This window comes from Anser anser, assembly GCF_964211835.1.
Source record: "Anser anser genome assembly, chromosome: 8".
Lineage (NCBI taxonomy): Eukaryota > Metazoa > Chordata > Aves > Anseriformes > Anatidae > Anser > Anser anser.
In genome coordinates, this window is record NC_139728.1 from 30,059,722 (window position 1) to 30,081,956 (window position 22,235).

General features: G+C 46.1%; 1 protein-coding gene across 3 annotated transcripts in view; it reads left to right on the forward strand.

Annotated features, from left to right (window-relative positions):
* Window positions 1-22,235, forward strand: part of ROR1 (receptor tyrosine kinase like orphan receptor 1) — a 157,134-nt gene that overhangs the window by 45,174 nt on the left and 89,725 nt on the right. Inside the window, exon 2 of one of the 3 annotated variants that reach the window (XM_083845692.1) lies at window positions 307-496. The exons of 1 other annotated variant lie outside the window; for it this stretch is intronic. The gene's annotated coding sequence lies outside the window, so the exon portion shown is untranslated. The remainder of the gene's footprint in view (window positions 1-306; window positions 497-22,235) is intronic. One more of the 3 variants, XM_083845693.1, reaches the window with a different exon arrangement.

Genomic DNA, 22,235 nt, shown 5'->3' on the forward strand with positions numbered 1-22,235 from the left:
CGCAGAGGTGAGGTAGACGGGAGCTGGTGTTTTGGGGGGGGGAGTGCCGGCAGAAGCAGGGGAGGGCAATACCCTCGCGCTCACCTTGCAGCGGCTTGTGTTTGTGTCTGTTTCCTGAAGTGGTTTTCCTCGTTTGGGCTGTTTTCTCATAGCTGTTTTTTCCCGAGGGTCTCTTGGGGTTTTGTGTTTGTGTTTGTTCTGCTTGGCTGGTTGTTTTTTTGAGTTTGGGTTGTTTTTGAATGAATCGCTCCGTTTCACTGCAGTTAATAACCCTCTTCTCTTCTTTTTTTTTTAACTAACCACAAGTGGTTAAGACCTGTCTCCTGGTGAGCAGCACATGCAAAACCACAGTAACTCACACTGCTCCTGACTTGCTTTTTCCACTGCCTCCTGCCGTCAGGGACCTCTGCAGAGCTGAGAGCTGCGTGTCACCTCCGGGGATCGCTGTCAGCGTTTCCTGCAGCCTTTTGCTTTCTTTCGGAGGCCTCACATCAAGGTACTGACCTGATCTGACCTCTGTCACCTTCTTTGACCTGAAACCATCACAGCCTGAGGTGCTGTTATTACAGGAACACCTGTGACATGCATATTTTTTCCTCTACTGGAAAAAAAGATCTCTTTCTTTCGTACCAACTCTGTCTAAGCACTGTAGTTTTTCCCCGTTCCAGTGGTAATGATTGGAAACTACTTAAATTTGCATACAAGACTAGCAATCGGGATTAAATAAAGACTAATGATAGAATTCATTGTCTCACCATAAAGTATTTAGGGGACTGTGAAGGAAAATAGAAGGTTAAGCCCCTGTGCACTCTGAGAAGCAGAAGGCTTCTGCCTGCGTAAGGTCACGGCATATTCTGTCCTTGTCCCAGCTTGTTAGGCAGGGGTGATTCGGAATCCCACTTCGGCATTTTTCTCATTGTTCTTGCCTCCTGCCGCCCACCGGGCAGTGGGAGATCATCACAGTTTGTGTTTAATACATATATATGCAGGGCATGGTCACAAATCAGTGTTAACAGTAGCCACTTCTTTCTAGTTCCCTGGTTTTTGCTCAGCTGGTTCCTGTGCTTGCCACCAGGTCAACCAAAGAGCGAAGTTGGGGAATTCTGTTATTCAGTGCCCATGACTTGCGTTGTATCTGATATATTCAGCATTTTAAAACGAGGTGTCTGGTGGATAGACATAGACGCAGAGCAGCGTGGGTTACAGGTGGGTGATGTGGTCTGAGCCCCCGTTGAAGGCTTTGAAGTCAGGTCCTGCTTTGGCGTTGGGTTGGGTTGCTCGTCAGGTGAATGGTTTATGCCGTGTGGGACCCAAGGGGTTGATATTAATTTGCTACGCAATAGTACTTGAGGTTAATAATATCTCTTGTACACTTAGGACTTTGAAACAAGCCTTCTGGATGTGTCCTGTGTTTCTGTGTAAGCCTGTATTGTCACTAATGGGCTTTCAATAACACTGCATTTTCTCCTAACAATGGACTGGAGGGAAAGAAGGCTTCTTCTCAGTGACTAAATGACACTTATTTGAGTGCTCTGGGTTCGGCCATTCTCCAGCTGCCGATAAAAGGTGCTTTCACTGCATGTGGAGCAGCAAGCCATCTCCTCTGTGCTAGAAAATACCGTAAACTCCAGTTGCCTTGCAACTGAGCTTGGTTGAAAAGTCACATTTGGGGAAAAAAACAACACACCACTCTTCTTTTTTTTAATGAAAAGCCAAGTTTTGTAGGAAATGATATATTTCAGAGTCTTGTTTACCATTTTTCCTTAGAAGTACGTTGCTTTGATTTTTAAATTCAAATGAAAGACCAAAAACTCTTCTGGGAAGATTTCCACCGCTCAGGTTTTAACGTGGGAGAAAACCATTTTCGAGCAGCCGTGCCTTTTGCATCCACTCCCCCCGTTCCCAGCGTTTCTCAGTAGCGCTCATTCCCTGAGAATATTCGCAGAGAGCCGAGAGCTTTAATTAGGCCTTTGCAAGCACACGTACGCTTGCATCAGCAAGTGCATTTTATCCGCTCCATATGGGCGCCTTTGAACAGGGATTTCTGCGGGTATATTTATTTAGCGCGCGTTTGAGAACCCCCCCCCCCGTTAGCAGAGCTGCCTTGCGAGCGCTGGCGCCACGGTTTCCTAAGGGAGATGCGCCACGGCGCTCGCTCCGATCTGATCGCCAGGACAGCGATCGCGGTTAGCGATAACGGGAGGATCTTTAATTAAAAGGCTTGCTGGAGAGCAAAGGGCGCTCTGCCAGCTACCAGAAGCGGTGCTGCTGCGAGATTTGCGCTGCACGCTTTGGCACCAGTGGCGTGTGCCCGCCCACCCCTGGGCTTTCAGGTATGTTTTTTTTTTTATCTTGTCATGACTTAGTTGTTTGTATTCACAAAGGATGCGGCTGTTTCTTTTTTTTTCCTTCTTTAACTGTCATGTGGATTTCATTCGGCTGTTCCCATTGTGTCTTGGGGTGCTCAGCCCTTTGCAGCAGGCAGGGAGAAGTGTTGCCTTCGTTTATCCTGCTCTGCCAGGCTTCTGAGCATAAATAACCCACGGCGCAGCAGGGACCGCACAGCGTTTCCCCAGGAGCTGCCTTTTCGCCGGGCACCCACCCGCTGCATGGCTTCGGGCATTGGAGCTATCCCCATTTTCAGGCTCTTTTGCAAAGGGACAATTCTTAAAACGTCTTGTTATTGTTATTTAGGCTGATTCAATACTTAGATTTCTGCATTTGTGCTTTAAAGGGACTGCAAATTAAAACCAGTTCAAGTCAGGAATGCGTATTCACTGCAGCTTTGGGAACACGTATGGAATCTGAAGTTTATGGCTTTGAAAGCACTTGCCCTCTTTCAAATGTTTCTAATAAGATAGAGCGTGGTGATTTACACCTCTGGAGATATTGAACTGGTGTTCAAGAATGTTGTTTGGCTCTTAAAGAAAGCAAGCACTGGTGGGCCTGATTTCGGAGAAAAAACCGCCGATGTGATTTCATTGAGACAAGCGCTCTGCGTGTAAAAGGATCCATTATTTACCACTTTCCCTGCGCACTGCGGGCGCGTTTGGGATCCATCAGCTGTTAACTTCTTGGGGGAGCGGAGAGGCGAGGGGAGCCGCTGCCTGAGCTGCTTTTCCTCCTGCTCCGTAAGGTGATGCTGAGCCAGGAGCACCAAGTGGGACTCTGTTTGCCCCCAAGCTCCCAAAATTGGACTCGTCGTCTCCCCATGCCGGGGTCCCACAGCCACTGGCACCCGTGGCAGTTCAAGGTGCTGAACCGCGAATGTCGAGGCCAGCCCGAGGTGACGCCGCTGTGCTGGCAGCAGCCCTCCGTGCTTTTACACCTCGGAGAGAAGGCATTTGGAAAGTGAGCTGGCGTTTCTTTATTATGTGTGTCTATTCTAATATAAAGCAGGGCGTGTTGCTCTGAAGTGCTCAGGGGTGTGTTTCAGCCTGGATGCAAAATGTGAAGCAGGGGAGGGGAGAGAGGGAGCGGGGCGAAACCCTGCACCAGCGCCCAGCGGGAGGGAACGGGCGCGTGGGAAGAGCTTCGAGGAATCAGAAGCGATGTCTTAACTCAGGAGCCTGAGGTACATTGCTCAGGGTGATTTCTTAAAAATATTTCCATGTAATTCTTTTTTTTTTTTTCCTTAGATGAAATAGAGAATAGGAAATTTGAACTGTTTTGGTTGGGACTTTTATAGGTTCCTTGCACTCACCCCATCCCCGTGGACCGCCGCTGCTTCCACTTGTGCTCTCCCTGCCCTGTATTAGAGGCTGTCAAGTCCCGTTTGGGACCCCTGAGATGAGTTACCGATTATGTTTGCCCATTTGTTTGGCCAAAAGAGCTGTGGAGGGAGGCACAGGGAGCTAGGGAGGGGATTTGGGTCCATCCTGGCGAGCATGGTTCGTGTTTTCACCAGCGTGGTATTTCCTCCTCCTGCGGGCCAGGAACACCTGCGTTTAAGTATTGCAAGGGACCCATCTCGTTTTGAAGGGAAATGTCTCGGAGCCCATCTGCATCCATCGGCTTCCAGGGGTGTGTGCGGTGCTCTGGCTAACAACTGAAAAATCTAGGGAGAGTGAGATCTGTTGCTGGAGCTCCTGGGACTGCGCTAAACCTCCTGAACGAAGCGTCCAGCCCAGAGAGGAGACCTCGAGGTCTATAAAAATGGCCAGGGAGGCTTTGTGTGATGACGTTTTAAAGCACTTCTTAACCTTGAGGGCTAGTTCCTGGTTCTGAGCTTATGTTTTATTCCAAAGGACAGACATTCCTAGTTCCGTTGTTTTGTACGAATCCGGCTTAGAAATCTGCTCATTCATCAATCTAGAAATTATGTTCACTGTTTTCTGTCCCGGACTTTTTCCACCCTGACCATGTCGCTCCGGGGCCAGCAGCATGGTGTTACCCGAACATCTCCAGCACCTTTGTTGGCACGTGTAGGGCTTGGCAGGTGAGCGCAGGAGCAGCGCAGCAGGTAGTGGCTCAATCACGTTTCGGAGACAGCTCTGTGAAAGCTACAGGGCCACAAACGCCAGCGGAGAAACCCTCTGCAACCTACGAAACTGGGAAGGGTTTGTTCCCGTTTCCCTCCGTTAACCTGTTTGTGTTTTTAAAGGATTAAAGTTGGAGGTGTGTGGGGAAAGATGATTACCACTTGCGGAGGACTGGAGCGCTGGAAGGCTGCGGGTTTGTTCAGGGCTGCGCTGGAAACCAGACCTCTGAAATCCTCGCTCTGGGCGCGCTGCCTGGGGTGCGTGGAGCCGTCGACCCGCGAGCTGGGGCTCGGTACGAGACCCAGTCCTGGGAGCGATGTTTGCAAGCTCTGGGCTGCCCTTTAATCTGCCAGGTGGGCTGAAGGCAAGCCAGGAAACTGGAAGTCTTGGGAGCCATGGCTCCAACGTGTCTGGCTCAGCTACGGTTGCCGGCTCTGGCTCGGTGTCAGCTGCTGATGGGGAGCCAGAGCTTCCCAGCAGACCCGGGGCGAGCTGCGCTGGGGGGGCTGGCCGGCAGCTCGCCAAAGGGCGGGGAGCTGGGAGGGCAAAACCCCTCCTTGGTGGTGGGCCGGGGTCGGCAGCGAGGGTCCCATCAGAGCCCTGGCGGGGCTCTGCGGCAAATGCTTCAGAATTGAACCATCTCCAGGTAATGTTTTGATTGTGCAGATTTGGCATTCCCCAGTGGAAACTCTCTCTCTTAAAGAATTTCTGACCAGCTTTGTTAAAATCCAATGACTTTCTCCTTTTCAAACAGAAATGAATTTTGTTGCTTCAAGTCTTGCTTTTCTAGCAATCAGATCACCCGTTTTTTTTCTTTTGTGCCTTTGTTGTTGTTTGTAGTTCAGGATTTCTGTTTAGCCTCTTGTATCAAATGCCCAAGTGGCTGATCAATCCGTCCTCCATATGGCAGAGCATAAATTCAGGCAAGTACAACATGGGGAAGATCTGCTTCCCGCAGAAGTCCGTACAAACTTGAGACCAATGAACTTTACTGCCATGTATCGGGACTGGAAATTGAGGCCCTGGCCGTGTCCTCAGGTTGACATGTGGCATTGTCATTGTCATAAAACTTGTTGATTGGAGAAAAAAAACAAACAACTTGTTGATCAGAGAATAGTTGGAAGGTGCATTGCAAGCACTGGTTGTTGTTCTGCTAGGAAATTGCGTATTGCACCTGAAGTGGGGAGAGGAGAAAAAAAAAAGGGCAAACAAAAACTCAACCCCCAAACCAAAAAGCCAAACCCCAAGGATCCCGGGAAAACCACCAGCTTTACAAACCGCTGTGAACTCATAGTCAAAGACCTCCATACATTACTTGCAGTTATTGCATAAACACATTGCACAAGAGCTATGCTGTTTGCAAAACACAAACACATGCTTACAAAGTTTGTCAGCGCTGCTCGCGCCGCGGGGCTCCCGACGCTCTCATGGACTTTGCTGGCTCTTCCAGCAGCCCCTTCCCAGCTCTGCGGGGCGGAGGAACACGAGGAGCTAGGGCACCCCGGTGAGCTTGCACTTTGAGCGCCTATGCCACGATTTCTTGGACAGGCAGTCTTCCCGGGGCTGCAAGTTTCCTTTCCCAGTATCAAAATGATGACTTTGTTTTTTTTCTTTGTCTGCTGCCGTTGTGCCCCGGCCCAGCCATCTCTCACGTTCTCCTTCAGCAGCACACTTCCTCTTCTCCATTCGTGCTGTTCTTTCTAGTACCTGTCTTGAATTTCTTTTTCTTATAACCAAACCCCGAATCACACATGTGCCACCACATAAGTTGGTGCTTCTTGTCTGAAATTCTTGGTCCGGCCCAAGTTCTGTCCCTTTAGAAGATTTTATATCTCACGGCTGGGGTTCCTGAGAAGCCTTTTCCTCTGTCTTGTTTATTGACCAAGGTAAATAGGAGTTGTGTGTGTAAGATTCTGCCCTCCATGTTTTTCTATTTTGGAATGCGTGGGAAACATGGAAAAATAAAGCAGAAGAGGGACTGGAGTGTACCAACCAACCCAATATTGATGGTGAGCCATCAGTGTGGGGAGGCAGATGGAAAGGCCTAGGTGTATCAGGTAAGTGGTATTAACAGTAGCGCTAGGGAGGCTTCAGCGTAGATGTAAAAGGTCCTGGGAAGACCTCGTTAGGAATTCTCTGTGCCACTTTGGTTTCTGCCTACAAAGACTATCGCTGAAATGGGTGGGCTCCTTGGTGAGACTCAGGGTTGTTCAGTCAAACCAAGCGCTTGCCGCAGCATCATGCAGCGTTGTGTATGAATAAAGCATTTATCCCCATAGAAGCCAGGAAGGGAGGCAGAGATAAATGCTGATGCAAAATTAAATTTGCCTAAACTGGCCGTCAGTAAATTTAAGTTAATGTTTTCAAAGTGGAAAAGCTGTGAGGCACTGGAAGAGCTTCCCAGCAGGAGCAGTTGGGGCAAGAAACTTAATTAGCTGGAGGATGGCACTCGTTCAGTTCAAGAGAAGTGCAGCGTGCCTGCCACAAAAGGGGACTGCACCAGCTCACCGCCGTGGTGCTGTGCTCCTGTCGGCGGCTCCTGGCATGCTCTGGATGCTGTGCCCCCGTCTGGCACCCCCCGGCACCCCGGTGTTCCCGGCAGCCGTTGCCTCCTGCCCACCGCCGGCTGCCAAGGGCCCACCCGGTGCCGACGCCGCGCAATGAAAGGGCATTTTGTGGAGCTGATTCACTGCTGTGTTTTTACTCTTTGCTCCTTTGTATAATCCGTGCTCTTTCAAGCCAGAAGCTTCCCGTCAGATGGCTTGCCAATAGCAATTGTGATCTTAATATTTCATGCCAGGTTCATCTCGCTGTCCTTGCAGGATAAATGAGGCTTGTGAATACTCCAGAGAGCGCCTCTTCCCTTTTGTACGGCCACAGTTAATTGCAATTAAACAGTCAGCCTTTGTAAAATTAATATTATTATTGCTGTGCTATGGATGTGCTATAACTTTTGGAATGGCTGACAAATGTAAAGCAAGTACAAATGTAGCCCTTTGCTTGCTGGCTTTTTTAATATATTTTAATCACCTGTTTGTCTTGGCAGAAGCGTGTATTTCAGATATTGAAATCAGTGGGAACACAAACTGGTAACTTTGCTTTAAGTATAATCTGACATCTGGTCCTTTCTTCTTTTCTGTTCAGCCTTCATTATGCGTTCTCACAGGTCTCTTTGTTCTTGGCTATGTTAATTCCATGGCTTGTTTATACCACACACCTCAACTGGGGATTCCAAAGAGTTCTTGAACGTTTAAAGTTGTTCTTATTATCCCCAAACCCACTTCTACCATCACTCGGACATGTATAAACTGAGCTGTGGGATTAACCCACATGGGGGCCTTACCAACCCTGAGCGTTTCCAGGCTGGTGGAAGTTTGTGGTGTGCATTTGGTGCCTCTCCTTGAGAACGTGAAACTCTCTGCTGATGTCCCCAAGCTGCGCTAGGCTTCAGCTTCCCCTTCGCATACTTCTTCCTTTTCTCAGCTCCTGTCATTGCTGCTGTGTGGGGCTGTGGTCTGACTGCAGTAAGGATCTTGCGTTTATGGGGTCATCTCCTCATATTGGGGTTAACATCCTGCAGTCACTGTCTCTGGCACGCACGGCACGAGCGCAAGTCACCCGTAGGAGGCAGATCTCTGTAGATTACCCTGAGGATTACTCGATCTGTTCTCTTGCACATGGCACAAATGATGAGAGAATATGGAGTTCCCTACGATGTACTGATGCTGTGTAATCTTCCCTAACGAACCGTGAGTGCAACTGGACGGAAATATCTGCTTGGAAGGGAAGGAAGCACTTTTAGCTGTTACCACATTAATTGGGGTGGCAGCCTCTTGCTGTTGAGCAGGACTCCCAAGGAACTTCGTTTGTGTGTAATTCCGCACCTTATGAGAGACAAATCGGGTGTTTTGATCCCAAATGGGCCACTGGATCTCCTCAGCGCTGCTGTACCGAGGAGCGCCTCGGGTAGCTCCCCAGATGTGTGCCCTGCGTCGGCAGGGCCGTGCAGCAGCGGCCTGGTGGCTGCAGGAGCAGGGCTCTCCGCCGAGGCCGGAGATAGAAAGGATTCCACTCCTTCTCCTGACCGGTTCCTAACGTTTCACAAGTACGCGTTTTTTTTTTTTTTTTCTTTCAAAATTTAAGAGAAGAAAAACTGTATTTTGACTAAGGAATGTAATTCCCTCTCCCCCAAAAGAGATATTTATTCGAAAGCTGGAGCGGGTCCAGTTCAAATGTTGAGCACTGAGGCAGTACAGAGACATACAGCACATGTTCATCACCGTGCAGGTGCGAGGGGAAAGGGAGTTTAGGCTGGAGCCGTTTTGAAATATTACTTTTACCTACATGTTTGACATTTTCTAGCCCTTTTATAAGGAGTGATGGAAATCTACGTTTTTCCTCCTTTAATAAAATGAACTTCTTGCTCGTTAAAGGCGCTAGATTGACAGCCGCGGAGACTGAAGTCTTCTGTTTACCAGAGAATAAGCATGGCATGGGAAAGCTGCAGCACAGGCTTCCTTCAGGTGCTGCCTAAGCCAACGGGCCTCAGCCTTGACCCGGTGAGAAATTCACCCAGTACTGTCCCCTGCAGCCTTTGGGATCAGACCCGCTGCGAGGGAGGAGTGAGCTCGGGGTAGCTCCAACGACGCCGTTGCTCCTGTGAGAAATTTGTTGGACCTAAGCAGACCACCCCGCGAGCCACCTCCACGGCGTGTGCAGTTAGCAGAATAACCTCATCATCTTCGCGTTCGCTTCGCACACGCAAAACTGAGCACGGCTTTGATGAACCCCAGGTGAAAACTCAGAACTTGCCATGAAAAATAAGTAGCAGGAAAAGATGACTAACTGAGCACATACATTAAGTAAACCTCAAACGACTCCTCATTTTCCTCCCGTAGACTTAATCACTAGCGCATTTGTCCTTCACAATTAGGGAATGCCTGGGTGTGTTTCAGGACAATAATAAATAGTGGCTCTGCATTAAGAGAAGTCTGGTCTGTGTATCCCAGGAAAAGTGAAGGAGAGGAACTGAGGGTTAAGTACAAAAAATCTTTGCACTTCTCTTACGACTAGCGAAATTCAGACAATTTAGCTTTGGAAAAGTATATGACCTATAACCCGATAGGTCGTCTTCAAAACCAGTTTCCAGTGATTGACTAACTTCAAGTGGAGAAGTACACAAACAGTCCAATTCAACAAATCACTTTAAAGTATAGATTTTTGTGTAATGGAAGTACTACTGACTTCAAAAATTTAGCTTGCCAGTTAATGTTGATGTAGACAGCATTTTCATTACGGTCTTGCCCTATAACCCATTTTTCTTTTTTCCAGTTTTCCAATATTATTCATTCTGTGGAGAACTGAACTTTGGTAAACTCACCTGCGATGAAACTGGTAACAGGGAGATTTTAGGATGTTAAATATCAGATTCTTCAAAGACAGGTTTAAAGTCAATCTAACAGAATGTGAGAAATGAGGAGTTTACAGGGTTTGCAATAAATAGTGGTGCTTAACTAAGTGGTGCTTGGTAGCCGTGCCTAACTTAGAAAACGTGAATTCAGCTCAACTTGGTCTGGGAGCGATGGAGCACACACATATTGTGCTGTTGGGGCAGTAATTCCCAGATAAGGTTTCCAGACATGATTTCTGTGTCAGGCTTTGCCAGTACTAACATTAGACAAGCTTATGTACACATCTATTTTTTCCATCATCTAGATACGTGGTGTTCCTAACTTAAGTTTTAATTTACGTGTCGGGGTAGATAAAACCCATTTGGATTAGCACCGCGGTGAAACTGCTGAGGGGGTGAATTTTGGGTGGGGAACTGTGTCACGCCGAGGGAAGGAAAGAGCGATGTAAGAGGCTTCAGCCTTGTTACGGATCCCATATGGTGAGAAATCACTTTTCTGGCAATTTAAAAAAGATAGCGCTGTGATTTCATCCCTTCATGTCTGTCACCACATCATCTAGTGTGGGGAGCAGCCAAGAGGAATGTGGGAAGGCTGAGCTCAGCGCCGCTGAGTGTGGTGCGGTGGTACAAAGTGTCCAAACACTGTGCTCTGAAACCCGGCTTTTGCCGAAACGGCATTTCAAGTTCGGTTCGGTTTGAAAGCACACATTGCACACTTATTTATTTACACACCATTATGTACTACCTATGAAGTTTATGTTATTTGGATGGCTGCATAAGGCAGGATCCCCACTTAAGTCCCAAATAAATCCCTATTTGTGAGTGGGGAGTAAGGGGTGTCCTCCTGGGTCCCAGTGAACCAGCAGCTATTTGTGTGTACGTGGAACCAAAACGGCACTGGTGGTGGTTGTGGGTACGTGCTGGGTTTTCAGTGATGTGGCAATCCGGTGACTTGTGCATCATGCTTCGTTTGATAGCGTTGCCAACAAACTCCTATTTAATCTCAGCGATAAAGCTGTTCTGTCTTGCTTCCCGTACTACCCACGTTGTTTTACCACGCAGTAAAATTTAGCACTTGTAATTGGCATGGTATTAAAGGTAGTCCAAAAAGGCAAGAGTATGGATTAAGCATTATACAAATATGATTGCCCTTTTCTTACTTTCTACAAAAACAGAACTTCTGTTATTTCTTACTCACGTGTACGTCATTTTATATTACCTAAGGAGCAAACTCCTACAGCGTTGTATTGGCCTTACCCTTCGCAAGTCCCACTTTGAGTCGTCAGAGGTGAGCATCTGCAACTCTACACTCTGCTGTGAAATTCATTACAAAAAAAGAAGTCTTTTACGTAGTGTTTCTGCGGTGAGGTCCTAGTGGCTCGTTATGTATTTGAGAAGTTGTAGTTCAGAGTCAGACATTCACCTTAGCTAACTGGAGCTGTTTCCCTAAATTCTCTGTACGATGCATGGATAATTTATGCTTTCGCACCTGAGATGCTATCTACAAAGCTAGCTATTAATGAAAATACTTAGTATCAGTTAGAATTACCATTGCTAGTGTGTTATAGTTTTTGTTAACTTTAACCTTTCAGCTCTGTTATCAGTTTGGTGTTTTAAATTTACCTTTTTTCTTCTACAAAGATGTTTAGTACATATTACCTCCTCTAACTATTTATCTCTTGAAATCCTACTTTTGCCTTATAAACAAATGCTTTTACATGTGGTAACTGCAGATGTGAAGCCCCAGCCAGGCTTATGTTTGCAAAATGTTTAATGTGGTCACAGTATTGCCAGGGAACGTTTTCCTGGGACTGGATAGCAACTTGACCCTTCATTTTAACAGTAAATCTAAGCCATGGATCCTTTAAGCATCACAGGAGGTGGATGAGCACCAGACCACCGCCTGGCTCAGCAGCTTGCGGTCTGTACCCGGTTGTGAGTGTCGTGGAGAAGTTCCCCGCGCTGGCACCGACTTACACGGCAGAGCAGAAGGTCTGCTTTCTGAATTGTCCAAGCAGACAAGTGTTTGCTCAGCGGGCAGGTGAGTGTTGAGCAGAGCAGCTGGGCTGCTCTGAGTGCAGGTCTGCAGGCTTGCAAGGTGTCCTCTGGGCCAGCAGGCTGGTTTCTTGAGTTTGTACAAAAACGTGCTGGAGGGAATTGACAGTGCTGTTTGTGAAACACTCTGCAACTTCTACAAGTTAAGGGACATTTGAAAACGTTCTCATACTTGTCTAGTACCTTTATTCAGGCTTTTTCCCTAAAGGTTTCTAACTTTTTATGACCAGCTTCTATGAGCAGATTGTGATGTTCCTGTTCCTTCCTGCTCTTCCTTACCCGTTTTTAAGAGATTTAATCAGAATGCTGCTGACAGAATGAACTCGCTTGGGTTTTTCTTGGGAGGAAATGTGTACTGTAGAATATTGAACAGTCCGACTGTGCTTCTCATACTGACTTATTACCGCTGCGATAAGGTTGTGAGCTTTTTGGATATCGCCCCTTGCTCCAGTGTAGCAAAGAATTTAAGCATCTGCTCAAGTGCTGGCCGTATTAAATCCACAAGCTGCTGGTTGTTAAACTTGCAGAGGTCCCAGTGCAGATTTTACAGACCGTGTGAAATACACGCAAAGGTGAAAAACTCAAAATCAGGAATCTTGATATGTATGGCACCAGAGTGGCTACTTGTAGGACACCAAAACCCCCAAATCTTCTCCGTTACGATTTTGCTTAAGGAAACGCACCGAGTAAGCAAGAGCCGTTAGAAGGACGTACCAGAGTGCACAGCGTGTGGTGTTCTGATGTCTGTAAATGGTGCAAGGGCCCGGAATGGTGAGAACAGGGCAGGAGGTGGCCGAAGGCAAGGACTTGAGCCTGGCGTCGCCCCTGCCTCCTGCAGCACGTGTCCCCCGGGGTTGCTCCTGCAGAGCGCGCCGTGCTGCCGGGGCCAGGTCCTGCCCTGTTCGCTTGAGATGATGCAGGAGTTTCTCGGTGCTTTTTGGTCAGCCCCTTTGGGTTTTCCTCGAGCGAGAGCGATCAGAAGTTTTCAGTTTGCAGCTCGTTAGTGTTTAATGAAAAGATGGCAGGATGCTGGAGGTCGCAAGTGTCCATCCCGTATTGGGCAACGCAAGGAACAGTAAAACAGGCTATTTGGCTGGTTCGTGTGCTTGTGAACTGGTTGCTGTTCCTTTGCTCGTGGATGAATCACTTGCTTAATTAATTAAACAGGCTTTGTTACTTATTTTCATAGGGGTGTAGGGCGCTCAGTGGTCTTTGCAGGCTGGGAGCAGTGAGGTCTCCCGAAACAAATGTGTGCAAGCGAAGTGTTTAGATACGTTTTGCCTCAGAGTGACCTTTCAAAGAATTTCACACACACTCTGGGCACTCGGTTTCTTTCCACGGGTTTACCCTTAAGTGCAAAGCCATATGTTTTAGGTAAGGTTAAGCAATCAGCAGGCTGCACACTTAACCCTTAAGTACCATATCTGGGGCCAGACGTTTTTATTACATTGCTTCAGTCTCTGTATTACTCTGCTACCAAGCGAGAATTTAAGGTTGATACAAGCACCTCTTGAACAGCATGCATTTTTTTTAACTCGCTGATTGATATTTATTCCAGATGTAGGTCGTGGTTATTTATTTATTTGGTATATCTCAGGGCTGCGAAGCAGCGGTCCTCCTGTGGGGCTGGATGCTTTCGGGCTGTTGAAGTGAACTCGAGTGAAAGTGCCTGGGGTCTGCGATCAGGGCCTCGCCTCATCGGTCAGATGCTGCCCAGCCTTTATTCACAGAGACCCCTGAGCGGTTACTCTCCGTTCTGCCAGCTGCTAACATTTAAGGAGCTGTGCAGTGTCCTTAGGAAAATACGTCAATATTCCCTGTTGCACCCTAGATAAGGAAGTGCCGAGGTTTAGCAAACCAGTTGTAACGTTACCGAGAGCTTCCCAAAAGCTCCCGACTCCTCGGCCAGGTGGATCTGGCAGTTTTTTTTGCAGGGGTATCTCATGGACCTCAGAAAACGCCGATCTTCTCCACGCCTGGTGGTTGGCCCGACCATTGAACTTGAGGTAACCGTACTCTGTTCTCGAGCAGTGCTCGGATGGAGAATATTCTCTGTTTGTCACAAAATGCAAAACCCGAGATACAACTTTTGGTTGGGAATGTGAAACTCATCCCCATCCCCTGCCTCTGGAGGAGAGGCGCCCGCCCCGCACCTCCCAGCACTGTCCTGGTGGTGCAGGTGCTGCAAAGAGGTGGCGCGAGCTGATGAATGGCAGGGCTTAGAGCCGGCACTGGGGGCTACATTTTTGAAAGACATTTCTTAAATTGAGCCACTAATGTTATTTTACAGCCTTTTATATGCTCTGAAATTCCTCTAGCAATACAGAATGTTATTTTTCCTTTTTATCAAAGTCTGGGGCTATTTCAGCAATTAAACTTGGCGTGCTTCAGCCAAAAAACATAGTCCAAATAGCTCCTTTGACCTGATAAATAACAATTCTTCCTGTATTAGCAACAGAGTAAATATTGCTGTGTTTGGCGTGAAAAGAAAACTTCAAAAGAAGATGGGAAAAATATGTAAGATTGCTTGGAACAAATTTTAACATGTAAGTGAATGATGAATGTAGTTTTTTATAGCCCAGTTAGATGTAATGGAGCTACCCCAGCACCCAGTTGGTGAGGATCTGTTCTGGACTTCCAAACACTTGCAGATTTACTGTTTGTAATCCGAAAAAGGAAAAATGGAAATGGGAAAGGGTAGCAGTGGTCCCCAGTGTTGCCCGTTAGGTGCTCTGTCAGGTGCTGCGGTGAAGGAGATGCCTTGTCCATTATTCTTTAAGCATGGTAAGACAGTGTGATTATTTGGTTAGTTTTGCATGAAGCTTTCGTTTACATTTTCAGATCTATTTAGATTTTTTATCCTTTCTGCGGTGAAAGGAGTGGGTAGCATGGTGTCTTTCTGCTTAATATGTGGGTTTCTTTTTGCACTTTGTTTTTCTGCTAGTTTCCTTTCAGCTTTTCCATTCTGAATTTCATTTTCAGGGATTCTTGGGTTACATGTGAGGCAAAAGCAGAAACTCTTGTCTGTTTTTATGAGGGATTGTCTTAAAAAAAAATAAATTCTAAATAATATAAAAATGGGTTTGTTTTTAATAAGTGTGAAGTTTTCCAGGCAGTTAGCTCACTTTATGGACTAGTGCCTTTTGGATAATTTGGATAGGGAAAACAATACGAGACTAAGTTACCCTCATCTTTTTTTGGGAGTCACATAGCATTCCTGCTTTTCAGCAAACATTTAGTCAAGATTCAGGACTCCTGGGAACGGCGTGCATGCACAACAACTAAATAGTCTCTGGATTTAAGACTCCCTAAATACTCGTCGGCACAATAGTTTGTAACTGCTCCAGCGCTGTGAAACCTTGAGGTCAAAAATCGCCTTTATGCAAGTCCCCAAATCCAGGTTTCCACTTCAGTGCTTTTAAAGTCCATCGTGTAAATACTGCCTGTTAGCAAAGATCTCCTGATGCAGCTGGGCCAGGGAGAGGTTTTTGTGTTGGCCCTGAGTTACGGCCTGGGACGTCGCTGTGTGCGAGCGCTTTTCCTGGAGAGCAGCCTGGGACGGAGCTGACTCGGAGGAGCCAAGGTTCACTGGGTGGACGTAAGAGGGAGCAGCCCAGGAAAAGGTTGTTTCTGTCTCCTCTCTTCCCTTCTGTCTCTTAGGAGCCTCCTCAGCTGCCTCTCACCTTTTTGTTGTTGTTGTTTTTTCCCCTTTATGCCAATTTCTGTGTGCAGAAGATGTAGTAAAGCTTCTTCGAACCACACCCCAGATCTGCATCGGGTGGGAAATCCTTTTTCCCCGTACCCAAGTAAGACAATGTGCAAGTCTTTGTCTAACTCTTGAGCTGTTTGCAAAAAGCCTGTTCTTCTCTGGCAGCCTGCTGCACGAGCAGGTTCGGGGTCGTGTTTGCTTAATAATAATCTGCAAATAAAATATATAGGAATGAGTGGACTTCTTTGAGCTCAGCAAAACCACCAGAGCCCTGAAAATGGAAATTAGATTTCTTCATAGTTCCTGTGCGTCGTTGACAGAACTACAAAAATCACTTCTAGCTCTAGCATCACCCCCTCAACTCTGTTATTGTCAGACTGTGCCCTCAGCTGTAGTTGTGCATCCTCGCGAGTAGCAGTAGGTTTGTGAACAGGCATGAAGCACAGGTAAAGCATGTTTTTTGTGGAAATCGGTGATGCAGTTTTAGTCCTGAGTAAAAATTCTCTGCCTTTCTGATTTTCTTAGGGTCGTGCAGCAATTATCTAACACTGTATTGTAATGTGAATTCAGCACAAAATTCAGCATCGCAGCATGTGCTTGCTATCAGAGCTTAGCTATAAAGCCTTTTATGACCTCATTGAAGAGGCTCCATTTTATACATGGTTCCTAAAAGCCCCTAAATTGTCTCTTAAAAAAAAGCTTTTTTTTTTTTGATCATTGCTTTTAATAACCATGTCATCCATGAGAGCTCTGTAGACAAAGCCATAATCTTACTGAGGAACATCAACGAGGCGAGAACTTCGCCCTGTGTTTACAAGTGGGTTTAACGGTGTTGTTCGAGGCAAGTGGCCGAGCGAGCTGTCCCCGAGCGGTAACTGCTGCCTTACAGGCGGCACGGTCGTGGTTTGGAAGGGAACCGTTGGGTCTAGCCCAGGGCTGCCCCGAGCTCCTTCGCGTGACTGATGGTACATCTGAAGCCAGGTTGGGGTTGTCTTAATTCAGTGTCTTCGTTAACAGCTCCCAAGACCACGTGGCACTGAACAGACTACCTTTCCGAGAAGGTCTGGAAACTAAGCTACCTTTCATCTTCCCCGAGATGGTGCTGGGTAAATGATGAGGACGTTAATGGAGTAGTGCTTGAGAAAGCTAAATGGCTGCAACGTATGCTTTTAGCGTAGCGTGGATAAACGTGCACCTTTTTGGCTCAAGACTAAACATTCTCCCAGAATCAAATTTAAAAAAGAAAAAAAGTTTGTCTGTCTAGAGAACAATATGCGTCCTTTGCTGTGCAAATGTGCACAGGCTTACATATAAACATACGTACAGCTTCATTGAACAACTTCACTGAATATATGGACATTTATGTTTCTGCTTTAATGGAATTCACTAGAAGTTATCAGGAGTTCTACCGGTACGTAAAAATCTCACAAGCAGAAGTTTTTATGGGTGGATTTTTTATTGCCTGATATTTGTGGTGATACAACATCAAGTTGAAAGATGCCACATGTAACTTTTCAGGTGAAAATCCCAACTCATTGGCGCTGAACCACTGGAGAGTGCTGCACGGTTATTGGCCACAAATTAAGCAGTTTGCTCTTGTGATCTAAGTTTTTTTTTTTTATTATTATTATTTTTAATTCAGGCTGTAGTTTGCGATTCTCTGTGATTCTGTCAACAGCACACTTTGCATAGGTAGACCTCTGCAGACCCCTCAATAAACAAGCTGTCAGGGCTGTTTGGATAAGAGCAAGGGAAAGGACAATAATAAACCGAATGTGCAAGAAGGTTTGAAAAGCCAAGTTATCTCAGGCTGTTTATTTTTAATGGGCTTCCACAAATAAGAAGGCACTTCATTGTCTGTGGTGCAAATAAATATTAAGAAGTGTGCAGGTCTTTAGCCACTGCTGAACCCTACAAGTTAAGTAATTTACAAAAGCCTTTGATATTCCTTCAAAAGATCCTTTCCAGTGCAGAAGAAAATCAATTGTACTCTCTCTCGTTTAAAAGATAAATAAAGACTGGAATTCCCTGCGCTCGCTTCGGGAAACACAGGTAAATAGGCTGGTGTGCAGGCGTAAAGGAATTGCTGCATCCCACGTGTACGGGACGGGCTCTTTGTGCAGTCTGCAGCTGCCCTTTCGTAAATGGAGGTGAAGTCCCCTCCTTACTAAAAGGTTGTCAGGTCTGGTTTGTGTCAGCTCCCTGCACAGACTAAATAGAAAGAAAACCTGATCCTTTCACGAGCCCCGAAGTGCAGGTATGGGGTTGGAAATCCCCCGCGACGCCTTTAGCAGATTTAGGCTCACCTTTCCAGGGCTGCCTTGCAGACCATCGCAGGAATACCGGCTCTGAAACCCCTGTCTCTGCTCTTGGCCGTGACCCTAGAGAGCAGCACCGTTCTACCACCAGAATGCATTTGGCCGTATTACTTTTCTGTATTTTGGTTGGGTATGAATGAGGGCCTTCCAGCTGTGTTTGTGGCAGAGCCGATGCTCAGGTACTCGCCTGTATCACTTTCATTGCTCTTCTTAGAAGAGACCAGATAGAATTTATTGTTATATCTTGAACAGCCACATGGGAGAGGTTTCGTTTTGGTTTAAAAAGTCGGGTTCCTTATGGAGAAGGAGGAGTGTGGTGACCACCAGGGGAAATTACCAGGACCAGATCTGGTGACCATGGCCAAGGCGCTCAGCACACAAAACCACCCGATAAACTCGAGTATTCCTCTGGCGCTGACGTTTTTGTGATCAATCAGCCCGAGCACAGCCTCTCGGAAATGCTCCTCTCCACTCCCTTCTGCTTTCCCAGCGGTTTTTGTTTGGCTGCCCGCAGCGGGCCGTGGAGGAGAGCTGCCTTTTCCAGCATTCAGACTCGCTCTTTTCGTCCTGCTGGACCTTCACCTGGCTCCTCTCCATCCTCTCCCTTCCTGCTGCCTTGCTTCTCTCCATTCACCTTCGTTCCTCGGCTGTTTCCCAGCCAGAGCTAGGAAGGGTGCTGCTGCGTGGGGCAGCTACGCTGACAAATCACTTGTGGAGTGTGAGGTTTGGATCTCAACTCGGAGCAGTCAGTTTTGTTCTCTGAGCAAAGCACGGGGCTGGGAATTTGGCAAATGGTAGATTTTTTGCGAAGCGAAGCGTTTAGAGTGGAACAAATGGAAAACGAACATTTAAAAATCATTGTTAAAACATTGGAAAAAGATTCACTTAGATTCAAATAATTTTATTAGAAAAAATCAACCATCTTCTTTGGTTTTGACTGCTTTAAGTTTTCAATTACATTCAGCAGCAATTCGAAATGAAAGGTCATTTCAATTGAAATAATTACAATTTCCCTGAAGCCATCTAAAGAGGATTCAGGCCAGTATGAAGCTTTTGTTTTTACATAAACAATTCATTAAGATCAACGTGAACCTGCAAAAAATCGTGTCATAAATCAGCACGTGTTTTTGCTTTAAAAAAAGAAAAGAAAAAAAAAAGAAGTGTGTTCAAACCAAGAAATCTGGGTTGATTATTTTGCACCAGCACAGATTTATGGGTGGCTGTAAATCAACTTTCCCCTCCTAAGCTGTAAAATGGCGATAATGCTGCTCTTGTTCAAATTGTAGATAGCAAACCTCGCTGAGGGGAGGCCGTGTTGCAAGCAGCTGTTATATATGTCATATATATATATATCTGTTATATATGCCATTCTGAAACCCACTTGGGCATGTGTCTGACATGGGTAAGAAGGGAGAAAGTAATGCAGCTCCCGCCGGAGATGGCAACTGGCTTTGGTAGAAAGAGGGCTTTGGGAGATTTTTAGCTTTATTAAATGAAAACAGAGCAAATGGTGAGAAATGTGGGCCCTTCTGAGATTGTCTGTGCAGCCTTCTGCTGGGAATTAATTAATATCCTCTGCAGGTTATTATTCTAGGTCTTAAGTAGCAGGATATTATCTTGTCTGTCTCAGGGCTTCACCCCCTCCGAGCGGTAGCCAGGATGTCTGAAAAGGTTTGGAAGTTTTTCGCCTTTTGTGCAAGCTCATCTGGTCCCTTGAGGAGCTGGACTGGGAGCGTGCTACTCTTTGAGGTTTGTTTGGAGTCCCGTCTGGACTCCCCCAAAATTCCCTCCTCCCCAGCTTTGCTTTTTGTACATTTTGGAAACTTTTGTCTCCGAAAAAACTCTTTTCTCGTGCCCGTACCAGCTAAACTTGTCCAGATGCCACGCGGTTGCATCCGAGAGGTGCAGCGCTCCTTTTGGGTGGCAGAAGCTTTTGAGATCTGTGTGGTGGCCCTACACTGCCTTTTCCCCCTCTACGTCCATGTATTCACCCTAAATGACTTTCTTTCCAGTCACAAATAAAATAATTGTGTTTGTATCCATGCAACCTCTAATACTTGGACTGCGTCTCCAACTTAGTGATATTGCAGAGAAGCATCATATTTTAATCTCTAGAGTTTTGCTTACTCTTGCTTTAGATAATGCTTACGTTTAACCTAATATACAGATGCTGCTTTAGTGCTTTAAAAATGAGCATGGTGTCATCAGAGAATCACAGAATGATTTGGGTTGGGAGGGATCATGAAGACCATGTAGTTCACCCCTCCTGCCATGGGCAGGGACACCTCCCACTAGAAGGTGGAAAATAATATAATGGTGTATTATTTCTCTGTCATTGTTCATTTTCTAACATTTGTTCACACAGTCAGAGTGATTATTTTTGATTATTATTATTTTTTAATAATGAACTGGAAAGTTGAGAGAGGTGTGGTGTTTTCTTTTCTGGTTGACTACTGTTGATTTTCCTTCTAATGTTGTTTAGCCTGTGTGTGCAGTCATCATTTCCTTGAGGATAATGTTTCCGGTGTTTATTCTAGATTTATGTTTAATCTGAGTTTCAAAGAATGCAAAAAATTACAATACGTTTCTTTCAACCAGGTTTTCATTCTGAGGAAAGGCTGTGCTTGTTGGAGCTGATTTGCAAACAAACCTCATTGCTGCAGCGCCTATCTTCCTGTAGAAGAAGCCTTCTTAACAAGCTTTGAGGGTTTTGTGCACGTAGAGGCAGAAACGAGGGAATTCTGCTAGAGCTTTTTATCAGACTGACACAGATATTCCCAGAAGCTCTTTGTCACTCCTGGGATGTGCAGAAATCTTTCTGGTGACAGGCATCTTACGGTCGATTTCTGAAGCGAATTCTATTTTATTTCTTAAAACAAAACAAAAAGCAGAGAACTTTTCCTGACCCCTCACGCTGACCCATACTTGAAACTGGCACAAATTGCATCTCATAAATCTTTAAAGAGAGTAAGATGTCTTCACTTTTTTTTGTCTCCCCTTCTTCTCCCCAGCCAAAACTCATCAGAAGTCCAAGGACAGTGTTACTGGAGTTGGACACGCACACCAGGTTAGAGGACGGAGGATCCTGGAAGCCAAAAGCAGTAGGTCAGCATTAGGTTCAGTCTCATGCGAAGGTCCGACAGGCAGCCAAGAGCTGCCTGATGGATGCTCCTGTCCTGGCCAAAACCAAGCGAATGTTTCTCCTTCAGTTACACTAGTTTTATTTTCCCCAGCTGACTCCTTATCTTTCCCCCAGCTTCTCATTCACTGGCTTCCCAGGTGGCCAAAGCTGACTTTCCATTGAACCTCAGAGGTCAGCGGGAGCGTGAGGCTACTTTTTGTTTTGGTAGGTGAAACAGTAATTGGAGAATTCTGTAGGTGTGTCTAAATATTGCCACTGAATAGCATTTCAAGTTCCTTAACCTGAGAAAGGCATTCTTCATCCAGAGCACATGCTGCTGCAGGGAAGATTGGGAAACGAAAACCTCAGCAGTCCTAAGCACTGCAGCTGGGTCAGGCTGTTTGCCTGTGTAAATCAGATGAGAAGCAGGGTGAACCCAGGGGGGAGATTTTGTAGCCAGATACATCAAGGCAATTGTCGCCCCAAATATGATGAAGTTCCCATTTTTTTCCTACCCAGTTTCCAGTTCCCTTTTTCCCCAGTGAAACCCAGTGGATGCTCTTTTCATAACCTCAGCGGTGAAGGTACACAGAGTCATACTCGATTTTGCTGATGAAAGTCTCTGCCTGCAGCAAAAAACAACAAAAAACACCACCACAGTCCTCAGAGTCCTTAGGAAGCAGGCCAGCTGGGCTGTGGGCTCACACCTGTTTAAGGAACTCCATTTAGTAATGGAAGAGAGATGAAAAAGGATAAAAATGCAAAAGGGGGAAGGGAAGGGAAGGGCTGGGATAAATCCCTACACGTTAGGATAAATAATTTAAACTTGGTTTTGGCAAAATAGGACTGTGTAAATGAGCATGTTTCCTTCTTGAAACTTTTCATATTTGATCTTCTAATGAGAATGGTTGATTTATTTTAGATTATTTTAGTGAAAAAATCACACAGGTTTGTAGTCTGACTCCAAGCTCTACCTTTTTAAAGAAGAAATGTACTCCTAGGAAAGGTTCTTAGTTAAAATAACTATTGTTTTGCTCTTGGGTCAAATAGAGAGCTTATTGTACGTTGCGTTTTCACTTGTCTGTCGTTGGTAAGTTAGAGCCAGGGAGCTGTACTTTATGCTGTGCAACATGTATTTTCC